The following is a 20,921-nucleotide window of genomic DNA, read 5'->3' on the forward strand; positions in this document are numbered from 1 at the left end:
CCAGCTCTCTCGCTGGCTCTCTTCCTCTCTCGGAATTACTGTATAAACAACATTATGAATCATGCAAATCTGCATATTTTGTATCTATTAAGTTAAACTTGTACTTACTCAGCTAGTATTATACATATTAACACATTCGTAGTGAGGTAATATGAAAACAGATTAATCCAGCTGCAAAAAAAAAAACCATCCAGTTATGATGTTGCCCCTTTAAGAGCCCTCTGATTGTTAAGTTTCATTTCTTTGACATCTGGGTTGAACGCCCTTGTGAAATCATTTCGTGCTCAGGTTATGTTTCATTGTCTAAACACGAGTAGGATACTGATCAATCATTAACATGGCAATATGAGCAACATTAACATTACCTATACCGTAATCAGATTTTAGAACATATGTCTGCTGATAAGTTAATAGTTAACATTTGAGCCAGTATCAGAATTATTTTCTTTATCCCTGTGCATACTAAAATCTGGGGTCTCCACCTCTTTTTTGGTCTTGCTTTTGTTATGCTGATCTGATGCTGGATAAGAACGCTGTGAGTTGTAATCAGTGTCAGTACTATATTGGAATTCTTATTTCTAAAACAGCACTGAAATACAATTCCCACCAATTCCAGCCTGCCCCTGACTACTGATTAGTTCTAGTGGTTGTCATACCCACTGGAGAGCTAAAAGCTACAGGGACCTCTGGGATGGATGGATAGATCGATCTATATAGACAGACAAATAGAGGTAGATGTAGAAAAAGGTAGGTAGACTGAGACTAGAGATTGATACATAAAGGTAGATATATAAACAGACAGAGAGAAACAGACAATATGGATCTGCGCGCACACAAATTCAAAATATGGGGATTTAGTGACACCATATGGTGTTTAAGCCAACCACTTTTCACAAAGTATACTGTGCTACAAAAAAAAACAACCTCCACAGGGACCAGAGGTGAAACTAGAAATCACTGGGTCCCAGTGCGAATATTGCCCTGCCCTCCCCCTCTCCCCCCAACCCGCCCATGCATCTCATCCCTGCTCAGCCCCTCCATGCATCTCATCCCTGCCCAGCCCCTCCATGCGTCTCATCCCTGCCCAGCCCCTCCATGCGTCTCATCCCTGCCCAGCCCCTCCATGCATCTCATCCCTGCCCAGCCCCTCCATGCGTCTCATCCCTGCCCAGCCCCTCCATGCGTCTCATCCCTGCCCAGCCCCTCCATGCGTCTCATCCCTGCCCAGCCCCTCCATGCGTCTCACTCCACCCCTAGCCCCTCCATGCGTCTCACTCCACCCCTAGCCCCTCCATGCGTCTCATTCCACCCCTAGCCCCTCCATGCGTCTCATTCCACCCCTAGCCCCTCCATGCATGTCATTCTCTCCACACTACTGTAAAGTAAGTATTGTCTGTTTCTGTGTGTGTGCACGGGGATGCATTCTGTGTTTCTGTGTATGTAAGGATGCATATTATGTGTTTGTGTAGGGATGCATTGTGTGTATCAGACCTCGCTACCACACCACGTCTCGCTCCGCATCGGAGCACAACTCTACAGACAGCGCGGTTGGCTCAACCACCCATGCCGACCACTCACTTTCATACGAACGCCACCTCTGTTCATGTGAACACCACTTACCGAACACGGCAATTCAGAAGGCAGAATTCCGTTCGTACGAACGCCGGTTTCAAAACACTGCAAGACAGAAGGTGAAACTCTGTTTGTGAGAACGCCACAGCTTGCCACATGCGACCACACAGGAGGTAGAGCTTTGGGAGAACCAAAGGATGTGCACCGTAAAAGCCTTTTAAAGGTACTGGAGCTGGAGACCAGGGAGGAACTACAATAGACAAGACCACACACGCTCCCTACTTAAACCTCACACCCTTGATTCTTTGCGCAGTTGTACTGTGCTCCTGATTGTGCAAAGACCTTTAGTGACTGTCCTGCTGTATCCTGATTTTGACCTTTGCCTGTACCATTGCTTCTGAACCTGTGCCGCCTGTCCTGACCTTTAGCTTCCCTGACTAATCTTCATCTGATCCTTTTGTACTGTGAACTTGGTCCATTGCAGGGATGCATTGTGTGTTTATGTAAGGAAGCATGTGTGTGAGAGCGTGTTTGCTGAGTAGGATAGGGACAGTGGGGGCTGAGAAGGGAGCATTGTTTTCTTTTTATATTTATTTTGTTAATGTAATTTTTATATATTTTTTCCATTTATTATATACCCTCTCCCTGTTTCCTACCAGCATCCAGGGAGGGGACAGCATATTCCCTTGTGGTCCGGTGGTGCAGCAGAGGCTCTCTGCCTTCACCTCTGTCTGGTGAACGCTCTTCCCGCGAGTCCCAGCACCCCATGGAATCGAGTGTTACTGTGGTTACTGCAGCAACTCTCTGAATGCCAGAACTCGGCCAGCTTTGGAGGTAAAGGCAGAGAGCCTCCTGCCCCTTCCCCCTGCACAGCTCTGCAAAGACCTTGGGGGGGGGGGAATCTAAAGATATTCCTGACCGGGTCTGTGTGCATGTAAGGGGCCCGGGCTCGCGGGGGCCCTCAGGTGGCCTGGGCCCCTTATAAGTGTAAGGGTTTTACCCCCGACAGGTCCACGGTCGCAGGAATCACAGCTATGACCGGGCCCGTCACTTCAGGGGGCCTGGCCGCAGCTGCAATCCCTGCAACCGTGGTAGTAACCTCACTGTCGGGAACTTAATACAGTTTCTTCACATATTTACTATTGTGCTGTGAGTCGGAAGCCAACAAACCTGTCTATACTAGTGGCCAAGGAGAAAAGTTCCCCTTCCATCTCTCCCCTACACTCAAGGTACCCTAATACAAAATTTTACTAACGCTAACCTATCCTAACATCATTGTCTGACAGCCAGGGGAATGTAACAAGGTTCAGTTATAAAAGTGCCAATTTCTACTCAAATCTATACTTTTTGTAAAATAAAAAAGAGGGCAGCCTCTTTATACATAAAGCACTTTATCAAACTTTTTTAATAAAGCAAACGGTAGGATATCCTTAGGTCCCGCCCTGCCCACAACTGTGTGGGCTGCTTACTGAATGTGGATGGCTAATAAAACAAACCCCTTCAATAGACATTCTTCTAGAGGGATCAAAAATATACAGTTCAGCTATTTATCAGATAATCTTGATCTTTAGCGTGCTTGTCTTTCTCTCAGTGGTCACATCACATGCAATGAAAAAAGTGGGGAAAGAAAAGAAAAACTAATGTTGTAGTATATTGTCAAAAGTTAGGTGACAAAAACTAGATGTAAAAATGGCCACTCACATGTCCGAGAGCTTCATACACTCTCCAGTAGTAACGCAATAATGTGGCATGATCACTGATTTGCACATATGTCTGCTGTGAGTGCCTCTAATGGTTTTAGCAGAGAAAATGTATCTACAAAAGAAACTCAGATAGTGCAATATTGTAACTAGAAGTGAAATAGAGTACACAAAGTAGTGGAAAAACTTCCCAAGGAGGGAGCTGTCAACTAATGCTCACAGTATCAAGTGTAGGCCAACACCATCCCCGCCTATGGTTACATAGTAGTCACCTCTTCCTCAGCAGCATGGATTACATTTGAGGAAAGAGTAAACCATATATAGTGCTCTCTGTAGCTTACAAAAACATGACTCGTACTCTGAAATTAGCCTATTGCACTTGTACAATGAAAAAAGAGGACACACTCTTTACACATAATGCATTTCAGCAAAACTTTTTGCATTCAGAGTGTTCCTTCAAAGTGAGGTTGACAGAGGGCAAGGATGTAACATGACTATCTTCTCAAAATGCAGCCTCTGGGCAATGACTCGACTATTCATGAAAGGGACACAAAAGGCAAGATGGAAAAATAAAGCACAATTTTAAAATAATTATAGAAAAACAAAATCAAAGATATATTAATCTAAAATTTCAGGATAAAGGCAAAAAATAAGAAAACATTCATTATATGAGACTCGTTTCGTTGATATGAGACTCGTTTGCCGCTGATCTCTACAGGTAGTGGAGAGGGCAGGAGGTTGTTAGTGCTTTTTTCTATTTTACATCTGGCATCTGCTTTTTTACCACCTGATATATATAAAAAAAAAGTTATCACCAGAATAGTGCTAGACAAGGCTACTTAGAACTAAAGATGGTTGCCGACAGGTAGCTCTCTGGAGAGTTTGCTGGGGATCATATTTTTGCTGCACACCTTCTATTAGTCTGCATGCATGGTATGATTGCAATAAAAACCTTTCTGTGCAGCCGGCGGTCCCTTCATTGAGATCAGACACTGTTTATGGACAGAGTGAGTACATAAATAGAGAAGTGGGTATGTAATGGCATATCTTCAACTTTCTGTTTGTAGGTGTCATTGAACTTTGTCTTCGCTTAAGCTCCAGGTGTCTCTGAAACCCAGTAATGTCGGTCGGTCTTCACTAGAAAAAGATGTATGTAGTGTGAGCATAGCTGGTTGTAATCATTAACCCTCTAAACTGAAAGGGGATTGGGACCTTCAATGTTTTCAGTAAGAAGGGATAAGACCCTACAATTGAAAGACAAGACATTTGGGTAAGACCTAATGAGTCTGTAGAGAAACAAACAGAACAATGTAAGTGAAATGAAAAAATAAAAGTAATAGGCGCTCGCTATAGTAATCAGGCAGCAGTATACAGAACAAGGATTCCCCAACCTTGTGAGTGAATAACAGAGAAAGAAAGAGGGCGTATACCGCGCCTATTGATTTAAATATGCAAAAGATACATACATTTATCCTTGGATATTCCAATTAATCGTAACCTCAAAAAGAAATTAAGATAAAAAATAATAGTGCAATACAGTAAATTTTATCTTAAAAGTAAGTAGTTAGTAACTATGTACAGTCCACTCACATGGAGATGAACTATAACAGAGCTCTGCTGTGAAGCGCCTGGATGGTACAATCCCCGTCTTTGGATTTGTAGTAGTTGCCACAGATGTTCTCAGGGTGCAATGTGCGTAGTTGGTATAAAAGAAAGATAGCAGCAATATGGTGAAGTAAGTACCAATAATATAATGGATAAAAAATGGTATTGTACTTACACTTTCCAGAGCAGGTGACCTGCTCTAGTGTAAACAGCGTAGGTGGTATGATCCCCACCAAGGATATACAGGATACCAGGAAATAAAAATAGTAACTATAAAAAGTAACTTTAAAAGTATACTTTAACCCCTTAAGACCGCAGGACGTTCTATGCTGTCCTTATTTAGATGGCTCTAAAATCCGCAGGGCGGCATAGAACGTCCTGCGGTCTTATGTACTTACCCGGTCACCGGCGATCCCACGCCGGCGATCGCGGTATGGGGGACTTACCTGGGAGCCCAGGGAGTCCCCCTCCGTCCTCTTCGGCCCCCCAGGGCCATGTGATCGCGAGGTTCTTGCGAGGACCCCGCGATAGCCGTCCAAGGCAGTGCCAGCAGGGGGAGTGCCTGTAATGACAGGTACTCCCCCTGCTGTCTGAAATTCAAATAAAATCTGTTAACACAGTGTAAAAATAAGATTATATATACTTAGATCATATATATATTTATTATATATATATGATCTAAGTATATATATACACATATACACATAAATATACATACACTGTCTACATGTATTTTAATATTAATATATACATAATTATATATATATATTAATATCAAAATACACGTACAATGATATTGATTAAATATATATATAATTTTTATTATATATATATTTATATATAATAAAAATAAATAAATATATAAATACGCTAAAAAAAAAATAAAAAAAAAAATACAAAATAAATAGATAAAAAATATATAAACATGCGAAATTTCGTTCTAACTGTATTTTAAAATTAATATATATATATATTGATATCAAAATACATGTAGAACGAAATAATATATATATCTATATACATAAGTATATACGTATATATCACTAAATATATACCTATATATAAATAAAAATAATAAAAAAAATGATATACATATATATGCACACATATATATATATATACACCTATATATATAATAATTCTACGCATATATTTATGTAATAATTTTACATAATTAGGTAATTTTATTAATTACAATTAGCGGGACCTGCCTGACAACCCATGCTGAAACTATAGGGAATTTAATTTGCTAGCACTATATTTAACCCTGTAACTTTCCAAGACACCATAAAACCTGTACATAGGCCATACTGTTTTACTCGGAAGACTTCGCTGAACACAAATATTAGTGTTTCAAAACAGTAAAATATATTACAACGACGATATCGTCAGTGACAGTGACATTTTTTGCATTTTTCACACACAAATGGCACTTACACTGACGATATAATTGTTGTGATACGTTTTACTGTTTTGAAACACTAATATTTGTGTTCAGCGAAGTCTCCTGAGTATAACAGTACCCCTCATGTGCAGGTTTTATGGTGATTTCAAAAGTTACAGAGTCAAATATAAGGTTTGCGTTTCAGTTTTTTCACATTAAAATTCGCCAGGTTGCCTTTGAGACCGTATGGTAGCCCAGGAATGAAAATGATCTCCATGATGGCATACCATTTGCAATAGTAGACAACCCAGGGTATTGCAAATAGGGTATGTTTTTTTTTTTTTAGTAGCCACTTAGTCACAAACACTGGCCAAAATTTGCGTTCAAATTAGTTTTTTGCATTTTCAAATATTAACACTAACTTTGGCCAGTGTTTGTGACCAAGTGGCTACTAAAAAAGACTGGACATACTCCATTTGCAATACCTTGGGTTGTCTACTTTTGCAAATGGTATGCCATCATGGGGGTAATTCTTATTTCTGGGCTACCATATGGTCTCAAAGGCAACGTAACCAATCTGGCGAATTTCAATGTGAAAAAACTGAATTATGTAACATGCTATATTTGACCCTGTAACTTCCCAAAACACCATAAAACCTGTACATAGGGGGTACTGTTTTACACGTGAGACATCGCTGAATACAAATATGTGTATTGTATTGCAGTAAAAGCAAACAGTATTATGACATTCACAGTTAGAATGTCACGTAGAACTAAAAAAATTAAAAAAAATCTTATTTTCTCTCATTTTTGTAATTTTTTTTCATATTAAATTATGTTCCATACCTAAATATTTGATGTTAAACGAAAGCCCTGTTTCCCCTGAATAAAATGATATATAATAAGTGTGGGTGCATTTAATATGAAAGAGGTGAATTACGGTTGGACAGACATGTAGCGCAAATGCCAGGTTTTGTTTACGTTTTTTTTGGATCACAACTTGTACATTTGGCTGCGGTCTTAAGGGGTTAATCTAAACAAACAAAATGATAGATATAAAATATAAGTATAAATGTGGCAATGTTTGAGTTGCAGAATATTTCATGCCCAGTTTCTTTTTTTTGCCTCAGAGTTTACTTTAGTTTATAAATCTGTGCATGTGTCAATTTGCATAAGCTATCGAGTGCCTGAGCAAGGAACAAATGAATAAGTAAGCAAATAAAAATAATAATTCTGTAACCAATGAAAGATTGAGTTAACATAGTAATGTCAGTAACTAATGAAAATACGCACGTACAAGGTAATTCACTGAATTGACCATTTTTGGTAATTCATAATGAATTTCAAAATTTAGGCCTAAATAGGTAAATTGGAAAAAAAAAGTCCAAATCCTTATTAATTCTGAGTTCAGTTTGTTTTTTAAATTGAAAATCTACTTTGATTCACTTTAACTTCCCGGCTATTTTAACTTTAGAGAATAGCTCTTATAGTATCTGTAATTCTTCAATGTCTAGAGCGGACATGGTTAGAGAACAATTTGGATGTCAGCTGCATAAATTGGTGTATGCCCTCTTTTTTTTGGGAGGGACTTTTTAATTATATTATTGAAGGGAATGACATAATAATAACACAGTTCTATATGTTTTATAATGAATTAATAACAGCCTGATGATGATAAATTATTGTCAGGATGTTGCCCCTTTTTTTAGCAGATGCCAAATCTTTTGTCGTAATCTGAACTTTTATTATTTGTTGTGCAGTTAGAGACCTGGTGCAGAAATGAATGCCACTGGAGCTTTTCCCATTTTACAAACATATTTAATACTGTTGTATTTCAATAAATGTCCATGACGATCATCAGATTGCTTTATTGTCTTCAAATGCTCTTTGAAAGGTCTGTGAGGATCCTCTAGTTCTAATTATTTTTACATAATAATTTGAGTACCATATCTGAAGGCTCCAGATGTTTTCTGGGGAATACTCTAGGAGGACCTGCACCCGTAGTGTCTTGGCACTATAACTATTATAATAATCTTTATGGTTTATGGGGATTTGGGATAGAAATCATTTTTTACACAAATGAAGGCTGTATCTTCAATAGCGTTTGAAGAAAAGAGGAATAGTCAGCAACAATCCGTTTTATGATTGAGCTCTTCACGTTCAGTATGATGTGAGAAAAAAAAATGTTTGTTATATATGGTATTTTGGGGCGATTTGTTCTGATTTCATACTTTTCAGCAGTCCTACAGATGTGCCACTAGATGGCAGTGCTTGCATACGCTCAGGTTTTATGAAATTGACCTATAGAAAGAAAAATGTTTGTTAAACAGCTTGATACATTGTATCTGTCTGATAGATAAAGAATATTTACTCCTTCAGGGAGATAATGTAAATAGTTAAATCAATAAATAACCAATACAGATTTTAATATGTATAATATATATATATATATTTATAACTAATCATGTATATTTCTTACCCCAGCAAAAAGGCAATATTATAATGCAGTTGGCGTATGGACATCTTGCAGCAGATGGTATAGCTGGTAGTGATTGGAGTTAGTGCAGTAAAAAATTGGAATGGCTGCACAGGAGCATTGATGGACTTTGAGTAGGTTGATAACGGTCATAGATTGCAAGGTATTATGATAAAATATTGGTGCACAAGATCTGTGAAGTTCTGCTTGCCCCTAGAAGCTCCTGTGATGCATCCTCTTTTCATCACTGGACTTAACTAGTATAACCATCATAACCAGGACCGTCTATAATACTGATTGAGCCCTGGGCACAGAATGTTCTTGGGCCCCCCACAACATACACAACCTGACACAGATGCAGATACACACACACACTGCCAAACATACAGATCCACACACACACACACACACACAAAGATACACATACTGACACACAGACACATATCGTGACAGACATACTGGCACAAACATACATTCACTGACAGACATACTGACACATTCAGACATACTGACACAGACACTTGCATACTGACACACACACTGACAGGACATTCTGACAGACACATATGCTGACACACGGATATACTGACAGACATATTGACACACAATCAGACGCATACATACAGACACATAGACATACTGACATACACACACACACACTCAAAAGAAATGCTTACATACACTGACAGACATGCTGACATACAAAAACACTGACAGGCATACTGACATAGACACATACATTGACAGACATACTGACACACACACACACACTGACAGGCATACTGACACAGACACATACATTGACAGACATACTGACACACACACACACACACACTGACAGGCATACTGACACAGACACATACATTGACAGACATACTGACACACACACACATAAACTGACAGACATACTAACACACAGATATACTGACAGATATACTGACACACACTCACACATGCAACATTTACACTTCTCTGGTGTTGCAATATTATCACATAAACTCATTGAAATCCTGATATTAAAGATTCTCCATACACGTGTGGTGTAATGTGTAGATTAGGTTACAGTTAGTCATGCATTTTATTACTCTTTTCTTATTTTTGTTTATAAACAATAAAAATGTTTTTTTACTTGACCTTTTTCTTGAACACATTAGTTAAATATTGGGCCGTGCCAGAGTGGGAAACCTTTCAAAACAGATAAAAAGTTTTTTCCATATTAACTCCTCAGCGTCAACAAGACTTACTTGATTTGTTAAAAATGACACATTTGAAAATGCATTTTGTTAAAGTTCCTCAAACATCGGACTTGGCAGGATTGCAAGCTGTCTGAAGTGTCTGCTTAAACGGGAGAATACCTAGTTAAACAAATGCTAAAAATAGTCTAGTATCAAAGTCTGCTGTGTTTCTTCTTAAATATGGTGTACTTTCATAGGCAAGTGGAATTGTGCTGAAGTTACGGATAAATTATTTGACTCTTCATAAAGCAATCAAGATAGCTGACATTTCTTTTTTTTTTTTTTTTTATAGCAAACTGAGTCATGCCTTGTCTTTTTTTCAAAGCCCAGAGTTTTGGATGCACACATTTTCACATTTAATTCTGTTAGATCGGTGTGGTGCCACCAGGGTTACTAACTTAGGTTATGATAAAGTTATACTTTTTTATAATAAATACAAAATTAAAATAACTATGCAGTTTACAGGCCAATCAGATTTTTCTTATGTTTTTTTGCCAAATATTTAAAATATATATATATTTATATATTTTTTTTATTATTTATGAAGTACCAACAACATTCATACGCTGGACTAACAGACATGAATTTGTATCAAGACAAGTTGGATGGACAGGAACCCTGCTTAAATGAGCTTACATTCTAGAAGATGTGTATATATTGCAACCTAATATAATATAATTCTAGATTGCTGTAGAACATTCCATTTAATTATATTAATATGCAGTGGGTAGTTGTGACCGGGTTTCTGCTGCTATGGTTCATTATGTAAGGGGTAGTTAGAAAATGGTTACAGTAACTTTGGGTTTCCTTGTTAGTCATAAATGCAGAAAAGCTGTACGCCAGAATAATGAACTAGGAAACCTACGTATTTCTGTCTTAAACTGACCCAAAAGGAACCCATATTGACATCCAGTAATGTTAGATCTGGAGGTCTAAAACCAGTCCACCTCAATTACCAAAAGTCCGATTTGACCATGAACTCAATTTGGTTGCAATATTTTTTGGTGAGAACATATTTGGTCAACATGTACATCTTGGGTCATTTGTCATCTGGAATAACTTGGAGAATTGAGGGAGTTTATTCAATCAGGGTGATCCAGCAGGTAATATCACATCTATTTCCTGTGTCATTTATTTCACACATAATCCTCCATAAAATGGTAGACCACCAGTAATGTTAACGTAAGTGATGTTTAGTATTTTACAGGTTAATGTTGCAAATAGAATTGTCTAAACATTTAGAAATGTGACTCTCACACCATAAATAACAAGCTTGTAAAATTTAGCGGGGGAGTTCGTAAAGTCCTTGTGTTGACATAATGCAAGAAATATCACCGTTTATCTTAAGAAAAGGACAAAATCAACGATCTCTGAGTAGGATCATGTCATCATGTTATGAGTCTTTCTGTCTACAATGTTGTTTATAAAAAGCAATTGGACGGTGTGTTTAATGTTGTTTTTCAAGGTTTTGTTTCCCTTTTGTACTTCTAACTATTATAAATTGTGTAAACTCAAATGTATGATTCATCCAAAATGTCTTTTGAGTTTCGTAAAAGAAGCTCAACTCGCCTTTTCATAAACATTTCTACACCAAGAATAACCATCCATTCTATTTAAAGCCCACTTTGTTCCCGGTAAATCGATATTGATTTCTGTTACATTACAGATTGTACTAGATTATATATCTATCAAAAACTGACAATGGCCGCTTAACAAAATGTGTTCTTTTGAGCTCCGGCAACTTGTTAACACAATTTGTTTATTAATAAAAAGCACCATACTCTGATAAAAAAAGTGTTTTTGTTTCATCAATTGATTGATAGATTATGACATGTGTATATGCACATATTGGAATGTATAGACCTATAGATTCTGACATACACGCATATTTGCACAATTTGGGATTTATAGGCATTTACATCCTGACCTTTAAGTGTATTTGAATGTATAGACATTTAGATCCTGACCTATAAGTTTATTTGACTGTATGAATCAAGTCTAGGCAGCAATATGCTCAATGGGGACAGCGGAACAGACATGCATGCTTTGTACCGAGGGAAATATGGTCCTAGGTTGATATACACTATGTGAAATTGGGGTAGAACCTACTCATGGTTAAAACTACTATGTAAACTTCTCAGACCAGGGCGCATGTGTGGAATGTCAGGAACGCCTACCCTTAGTTAGCATAGTAAGAGATAAGTATTTGCTTAATAATTGGATATAATCATTGTAAAATGGGTGTAATTTTGTATTCTCTGTATACGTGTGGAATATGTTATTTGTTCTCTCGTGGGTTCGATACCCAGTACATCGTGTTTCTGGTAGAGGTGCTGGGACTTTTGCAGCTGCAAAATAAACAATCTTTTGCTTTTCCAACGACCTGTGTCTGGAGCGTGCTTGTGTCGTCTGATACCCGAGAGATCCGGCTACAAAATGTGAAATGTGAGCAAAATATTAGACTGGATGTTTTGGAAATACCCTACTTTAAATGTACTTTGCTTTACAAAAACAAGTAGATGACAATGTGAGCTGCATGTATTCATACATTGCACTGGTCATCAATCAGCAACAGATATAAAGATTGAAAGATGAACTCACCATGAGGTTGTGTATGCCATCCCACACCAAGATGTCCGATGCATCTGCTTGCATCTATTTATGTCAGCCATCTTTTGTATTTTTTTTTTCTTCTTCTAATTTTGGAGAGATGTGTACCTCAGCATTATAATATATCAACAGATGCATTAAGTAAATTATATATAGCGGCTTAGACACACTTCCTTTAAATTCACTATAAAGGGGCAGGGGTGGTCATATAATCTCATCAACCAGCTAAGATTGAGTTAAAGGGACTCTCCAGGGAGAGGATTTTACTCACCTGGTTCCAGCACCGGGAGCCTCGTGAAGCCGCGCCCCCTAAAAATGACGGGGGCGCCCAGGGAGCAATCAGACGCTTCCATTTGGAAGCATCATTGCTCCCTTGTGTGCATGCGGGGCTTCGCCACACATGCGCACACACTTCATAGGATGGCATTCATGCCGCCCTCTGAAGTCCTGAGCGCACTACCGCGCATGCGCGCGGTGTGCAAGGCCACGAGTTGAGCTGACTGACAGCTCAGCTCGCGATCTTTGCCCGCCCCCTTTCCTCTGCTGACAGGCTGGAGAGAGAAGGCGCGCACACAGTGCCTTCTCTCTCCTGCACACGTCAGACGTATCTTAATACGTCTGACATGTACAAGGCCTTTTTAGGGCCCTACATCAGCGGTTCCCAAAGTGTGGGTCGCGACCCACTGGTGGGTCGCAGGGCGATTCCCAGTGGGTTGCGCTGACCCACACATCCAGGGCCGCAGGGGACTCGGGGAAGCAGACTGACACCAGGAGGGAGCAGAGCTGCAGACAGGGCCGGCGCTTCCTATAAGGTGAACTAGGCAGCCGCCTAGGGCGCCATATAGGAGGGGGCGCCCTGCGCCCCCATCGCCGGCCCTTTAAATGTTGCAGCCGCCTGAGCACTCTATAGAGAGCGCTCAGGCGGCTGCCGCACTTTCTTACCTCCCCTGTAGCGTGGCCGAGCCCCTCTCCGGTACGCAACCCGGACGGACTGACAGGATGTGCACACTTAGTGTGCACTTCCTATCAGTCCGGCCGGGTACAGGAAACAGAAACTCCTGTACCGCGGACCGGAGAGGAGCTCGGCCACGCTACAGGAAGGGGAGGTGAGGTTAGGAGGAGAACTGGGGAGGGGGGGTAGAAGAACTGGGGGAGTGGAGGGATATAAGAAGAAGGGGGGTAAGAAGAACGAGGGGAGGGGGGTAAGAAGAAGAGGGAAGGTGGGGGAGTAAGAAGGAAACAAGGGAGGGGGAGTAAGAAGAAAAGGGAGGGGGGAGTAAGAAGAATACAAGGGAGGGGGGAGTAAGAAGAAGACAAGTGGAGGGGGGAGTAAGAAGAAGACAAGTGGAGGGGGGAGTAAGAAGAAGACAAGTGGAGGGGGCTAAGAAGGGGGAAGGGGGAGTAAGAAGAAGAGGGGAGGGGGGAGTAAGAAGAAGACAAGTGGAGGGGGGAGTAAGAAGAAGAGGGGAGGGGGGAGTAAGAAGAAGAGGGGAGGGGGAGTAAGAAGAAGACAAGTGGAGGGGGCTAAGAAGGGGGAAGGGGGAGTAAGAAGAAGAGGGGAGGGGGGAGTAAAAAGAAAGGGGGAGGGGGGAGTAAGAAGAAAGGGGGGAAAGAAGAAGAGGGGAGGGGGGAGTAAGAAGAACACGGGGGAGTAAGAAGGAAACAAGGGAGGGGGAGTAAGAAGAAAACAAGGGAGGGGGGAGTAAGAAGAATACAAGGGAGGGGGAGTAAGAAGAAGACAAGTGGAGGGGGGAGTAAGAAGAAGACAAGTGGAGGGGGGAGTAAGAAGAAGACAAGTGGAGGGGGCTAAGAAGGGGGAAGGGGGAGTAAGAAGAAGAGGGGAGGGGGGAGTAAGAAGAAGACAAGTGGAGGGGGGAGTAAGAAGAAGAGGGGAGGGGGGAGTAAGAAGAAGAGGGGAGGGGGGAGTAAGAATAAGACAAGTGGAGGGGAGGAGTAAGAAGAAGAGGGGAGGGGGGAGTAAGAAGAAAGGGGGAGGGGGGAGTAAGAAGAAAGGGGGGAAAGAAGAAGAGGGGAGGGGGGAGTAAGAAGAACACGGGGGAGTAAGAAGAACACAGGGAGGGCGTGAGGAGAGGGGGAGGCGAGAAGAACACAGGGAGGGGGGAGTGAGAAGAACACAGGGAGGGGGGAGTGAGAAGAGCACAGGGAGAGGAGGGTGAGGAGTAGGGGAGGTGAGAAGAACACAGGAGAGGGGGTGAGGAGAAGTGGAGATGAGGAGAAGGGGAGGTGAGGAAAACACAGGGAGGGTGGGTGGGTGTGAGAAGAGACCCCCAGGGGAGGGTGTGGGGAGAGGAGAGACCACTAAGGGGACTCTAGAGAGCTCTAAGGGACAGACGGGAGAGCTCTTTCACACTACACACACACACACACACAATGCATCCCTATACATACACAGAAACACACAATGCATCCCTTACACACACATGCAAACACACACACACACACACTGCTTCTCTTACATACACACAGAAACATTGCATTTCTTACACACACTCAATGCACACACTTACAGACACACACCTTGCATCCCTTATGCATACAAACACAGATTCACACAATGGATCCCTTACACACAACCACAAACACACACTGCTTCCACTACACACAAACACACTGCATCACCTACACAAACTGGTATGCCTATACACTACATTCCATAAGCACACACATTAGATCCTCTACAATAACACATAACACATCCCCTACACACTACACTTCCTGTGAGCGAATTTAATGGGTGGAACATATAGGTGGATTTATGGGTGGGCCTTATGGGAATACTCACCGTCAGGCCCTGGGGCCCAGACCTTGAGCTGCTTCCTGTTCTCCCAGAACATTGAATTTTGTGACCGCAGTTACAAACAGCCTCCAGAGATCCGGTTCTACACCAGACCAGTGGAGCGAAACTGCAGCCAGTGCCCATCACCATCTTCATCCGGTTGTAAGTAGGCAATCTAGTATATTATTTGTGACACTAATCTCTAATTAACCTCACATTAAAGGGACACTATAGTCCCCAGAGCTACTGCAGCTTAATGAAGTGGTTCCGGTGTCTATAGCGTGTCCCTGCAGGCTTTTTAATGTAAACACAGTGTGCAGCACTGGCGTTAGTTCATATGGCAGATCATATGGGTGGGGGATTGTGATGTCACATGGGGGGGCGGCAAATTTTTCTTTTGGCTAGGGCGGCAAAAATCCTTGCACCGGCCCTGGCTGCAGACCGTGTGATAGAAGTCTTGCGAGCACCCAGGGCGTTACCATGGCAACACTCTGGGAGCTTGCGAGAGTTTTATTACACTGTCTGCAGCTCTGCACCCGGTGGAGCTCAGACCGGAGAGTTAAACCACCGGACCACCAGGGAGACACTGGACCACCAGGGAATTCAATGAAGGTAGGACACAGCCCTAAGACATACCCCTCCCCCATGTAACCCCTTCACTCACTGCCCTCCCCCCATGTAACCCCTTCACTCCCTTCCCTCCCCCCATGTAACCCCTTCACTCCCTGCCCTCCCCCAATGTAACCCCTTCACACCCTGCCCTCCCCCAATGTAACCCCTTCACTCCCTTCCCCCCTCCCCACAGTGTATCCCCTTCACTCCCTGCCTTCCCCCATGTAACCCCTTCACTCCCTTCCCCCTTCCCACAGTGTAACCCCTTCACTCCCTTCCCTCCCGCAATGTAACCCCTTCACTCCCTTCCCCCCTCCCCACAGTGTAATCCCTTCACTCACTGCCCTACCCCCATGTAACCCCTTTACTCCCTTCCCCCTCCCCACAGTGTAACCCCTTCACTCCCTGCCCTCCCCCCATGTAACCCCTTCACTCCCTGCCCTCCCCCAATGTAACCCCTTCACTCCCTTACCCCCTCCCCACAGTGTAACCCCTTCACTCACTGCCCTCCCCATGTAACCCCTTCACTCCCTTCCCCCCTCCCCACAGTGTAACCCCTTACCCCCTGCCCTCCCTAATGTAACCCCTTCACTCCCTGCCCTCCCCCAAGTCACCCCTTCACTCCCTGCCCTACCCCAATGTAACCCCTTTCACTCCCTGCCCCCCTCCCCACACTGTAACCCCTTCACTCCCTGCCCTCGCCCCATGTAACCCCTTCACTCCCTGCCCTCCCCACACTGTAACCCCTTCACTCCCTGCCCCCCTCCCCACACTGTAACATCTTCACTCTCTGCCCTCCCCACACTGTAACCCCTTCACTCCCTGCCCTCCCCCAATGTAACCCCTTCACTCCCTCCCCTCCCCATGTAACCCCTTCACTCCCTGCCCCCTTCCCACACTGTAACCCCTTCACTCCCTGCCCTCCCCCATGTAACCCCTTCACTCCCTGCCCTCCCCCAATGTAACCCCTTCACTCCCTTCCCCCCTCCCCACAGTGTATCCCCTTCACTCCCTGCCCTCCCCCATGTAACCCCTTCACTCCCTTCCCCCTCCCCACAGTGTAACCCCTTCACTCCCTTCCCTCCCGCAATCAGTGGCGTACATACCGGGGTCGCAGGGGTCGCGGCTGCGACCGGGCCCGGCCCACCAGGGGGCCCGGCCGCCCTGCGACCCAGGTATGTAGGTCACTGGGCCAGCCTCTTCTCCTGGGGGGCCCAGGAGCTGGCCACCTCCGGGCCCCCCGAGGCTGGCCCTGCAGTCACCCGGCTGGCCGGTCCTGCGGACGCGCGGGGGAGCACTGTCTCCTGGGTGCTTCCTCTTCAGCTCCCTCGCGCACCGCACTGATACCGGAGCCGGAAAATTACGTCATCTTCCGGCTCCGGTATCATTGCGGTGCGCGAGGGAGCTGAAGAGGAAGCACTCAGGAGACAGTGCTCCCTCGCGCGTCCGCAGGACCGGCCAGCCGGGTGACTGCCGGGTGACACCACTGGACCCCAGGGAATCCCCTCAGCTCTCCCACAGGTAAGGAGGCTGGGGGGATTAAAAAAAAATGTGTTTGTGAGTGTGAGTGTATGTGAGTGTGTGTGAGTGTGTGTATGTTAGTGTGTGTGAGTGTGTGTTAGAGTGTGTGTGAGTGTGTGTTAGAGTGTGAGTGTGTTAGAGTGTGTGAGTGTATGTTAGTGTGTGTTAGAGTGTGTGTGAGTGTGTGTTAGAGTGTGTGAGTGTATGTTAGTGTGTGTTAGAGTGTGTGTGAGTGTGTTAGTGTGTGTGAGTGTATGTTAGTGTGTGTTAGAGTGTGTGTGAGTGTGAGTGTGTGCTAGTGAGTGTGTTAGTGTGTGAGTGTATGTTTGTGAGTGTGAGTGTATGTGAGTGTGTGTTAGTGTGTGTGAGTGTATGTTAGTGTGTGTGAGTGTATGTTAGTGTGTGTGAGTGTGTGTTAGAGTGTGTGTGTTAGTGAGTGTGTTAGTGTTAGAGTATGTGTGTTAGTGTGTGTGTGTGTGTTAGTCTTAGAGTGTGTGTGTGTGAGTGTGTGTTAGTGTGTGTGTCTGTTACTGAGTATGTTTGTGTGCATCTGTTAGTGAGTGTGTATGTATGTCTGTCACTGAGTGTGTGTCTGTTCATGAGAGTGTGTGTGTGTGTCTTAAGCACTTACCTTTCTCCAGCGCCGGACTCCCTTGGCGCTGGGAATCTCTCCGCCCCGATCTGCCTCTCAGCTCCGAATGCGCATGCGTGGCAAGAGCCGCGCGCGCATTCAAACCGCCCATAGGAAAGCATTACTCAATGCTTTCCTATGGACGTTCAGCGTCTTCTCACTGTGATTTTCACAGTGAGAATCACAGAAAATCCTCTAGTGGCTGTCAATGAGACAGCCACTAGAGACTGGATCACCCTCAGTGAAACATAGCAGTTTCTCTGAAACTGCTATGTTTTCAGCTGCAGGGTTAAAACCAGAGACCTGGCACCCAGACCACTTCATTGAGCTGATGTGATTTGGGTGTCTGTAGTGGTCCTTTAAGTGTATGTGTTTATGCATGCACTGGCGCCATGTGTTGCGGCCCCAGCCCGCGCAGAGTAAGCGCGCGCGCAGGGGGGCCCACGGATCAGTTTTCGCACCGGGGCCCCATGGGTTGTGTGTACGCCACTGCCCTCAATGTAACCCCTTCACTCCCTTCCCCCCTCCCCACAGTGTAATCCCTTCACTCACTGCCCTCCCCCCATGTAACCCCTTTACTCCCTTCCCCCCTCCCCACAGTGTAACCCCTTCACTCCCTGCCCTCCCCCCATGTAACCCCTTCACTCCCTGCCCTCCCCAATGTAACCCCTTCACTGCCTTACCCCCTCCCCACAGTGTCAGGGCCGGCGCGTCCATAAGGCGGCACAGGCCGCCTTAGGGCGCACCGGCCCGGGGGCGCAAATGTCGGGGTGACCGGCAGGAGGGAAGCGCACAGCGTCCCTTTCCTGCCGGTCACTTCTTGAAGCGTGGCCGAGCGGCAGCAGCATCCCCACAAATCAGCCTTCTTCCCTACAGTACCGCGGACTGTGTGGAGGGGGCGGGGATATGAACACGTCATATCCCTGCTCCCTCTGTAGCACACAGCGCGCCCAGCAGGGGCAGAGCTAACGCTGGCCACCTTCATTTCAGCATGGGAGGACTTCCTCCCAAGAAGACTGCAGAGAGCAGAATGCAGAGAGGAGGGGGGCTGGGCAGGACTAACTCCAACTCCCAACTACCTGAGCCAGCACTCTAGATCCCAGGTAAGCCACCCTCCTGTGTATGGCTAGAAAAGTGTATATTTTGATCAGCATGTTTGTGTGTGTATGTCTGTCAGTGTGTCTGTGTGTGTATATATCTGTCTGTGTGTGTATATATCTGTCTGTGTGTATCTATATGTCTGTCAGTGTGTATATGTCTGTCAGTGTGCCTGTATGTCTGTCTGTGTTTCTATCTGTCAGTGTCTTGTGTGTTTCTGTCTGTCAGTGTCCGTGTGTGTATGTCTGTCAGTGTGTCTGTGTGTGTGTGTGTGTATATCTTTCTGTCAGTGTGTCTGTGTGTATCTATATGTCTGTCAGTGTGTCTGTCTGTGTATGTCTGTCAGTGTGTCTTTGTGTGTGTATGTGTGTGTGCGCATGTCTGTCAGTGTGCCTGTATGTCTGTCAGTGTATCTGTGTGTGTTTCTGTCTGTCAGTGTCTTGTGTGTTTCTGTCTGTCAGTGTGTGTGTGTGTATATATCTGTCTGTCAGTGTGTCTGTGTGTATCCATATGTCTGTCAGTGTGTGTGTGTGTCTGTCAGTGTGTCTGTGTGTGTGACTGTATGTCTATCATTGTGTATGTGTGTATCTGTATGTCTGTCAGTGTGTCTGTATGTCAGTGTGTGTTTATCTGTATGTCTGTCAGTGTTTGTGTGTATCTGTATATGTGTGTCTGTCTATCTGAATGTGTATCCATTTGTGTATATGTGTATCTGCATGTGTGTCAGTGTGTGCATCTTCGTGTATGTGTATCACAGTGTGTGCGTGTGTGGCAGTGTATGTGTATATGTGCATACATCTCAACATTCAAACACCAACACTACACACAAATAACCACCTGCATGCAAACTTCAACACTACATACAAACACACCCCTGCATTCAAATGTCAACACTACATACAAACACACGTCTGTATCAGACACCAAAATTATATATAAACACACACCTGCATTCAAAAACCCAACACTACACGTAAATGCATGCTTGCATTCAAACTCAAACACTACATACAAACTCACCCCTACATTCACACAAACATACTCTATACAAACACATACTTACAGTCAAACACACAAATACTGCTCCGTGCTAAATACAATCCTGCAAGCATGGGGAATCGGTAGAGCCCCAGCTTTCAAAGCATTGTTAAAGTTGCACGACAGATGGGGGTCTATCGTTTAGCCATCCTGTGTACATACACAGACCGTCATACAGAGACATACAGTCTGTATGTCTCTGTATGATGATCTGTGTATGTATTCAAAAGGAATAAACGCAGGCAACACTCTAATAGTAATAATGGTATATTTATTGATAGGTGAACCACCCCAAAGAAAGTGCAACGTTTCGGCTAAGCAGAGCATTATTGCATTATTAAGGCTCTGCTGAGCCGAAACATCACACTTTCTATGGGGTTGGTCACCTATCAATAAATATACCATCCTTACTATTGGAGTATTGCCTGCGTTTATTCCTTTTGAAGACTTTACTGGTGGATCCAGCGATGTCTGCCTGACGTCGGAGCAACTACCACTGTGGATGGCCGGAGCACTTACACGGTATCAGTGTGCAGGGTTCTTTGTTTGTCTGTCTTTGTATGTCTCTGTATGCCTTGTCTGTATGTCTCTTTATGACTGTCTGCGTATGTATGTCTCTGTATGCCAATCTCTATGTTTCTT

The sequence above is a fragment of the Pelobates fuscus genome, chromosome 4 (genome assembly GCF_036172605.1).
Source record: "Pelobates fuscus isolate aPelFus1 chromosome 4, aPelFus1.pri, whole genome shotgun sequence".
NCBI classification, from domain to species: Eukaryota; Metazoa; Chordata; class Amphibia; order Anura; family Pelobatidae; genus Pelobates; species Pelobates fuscus.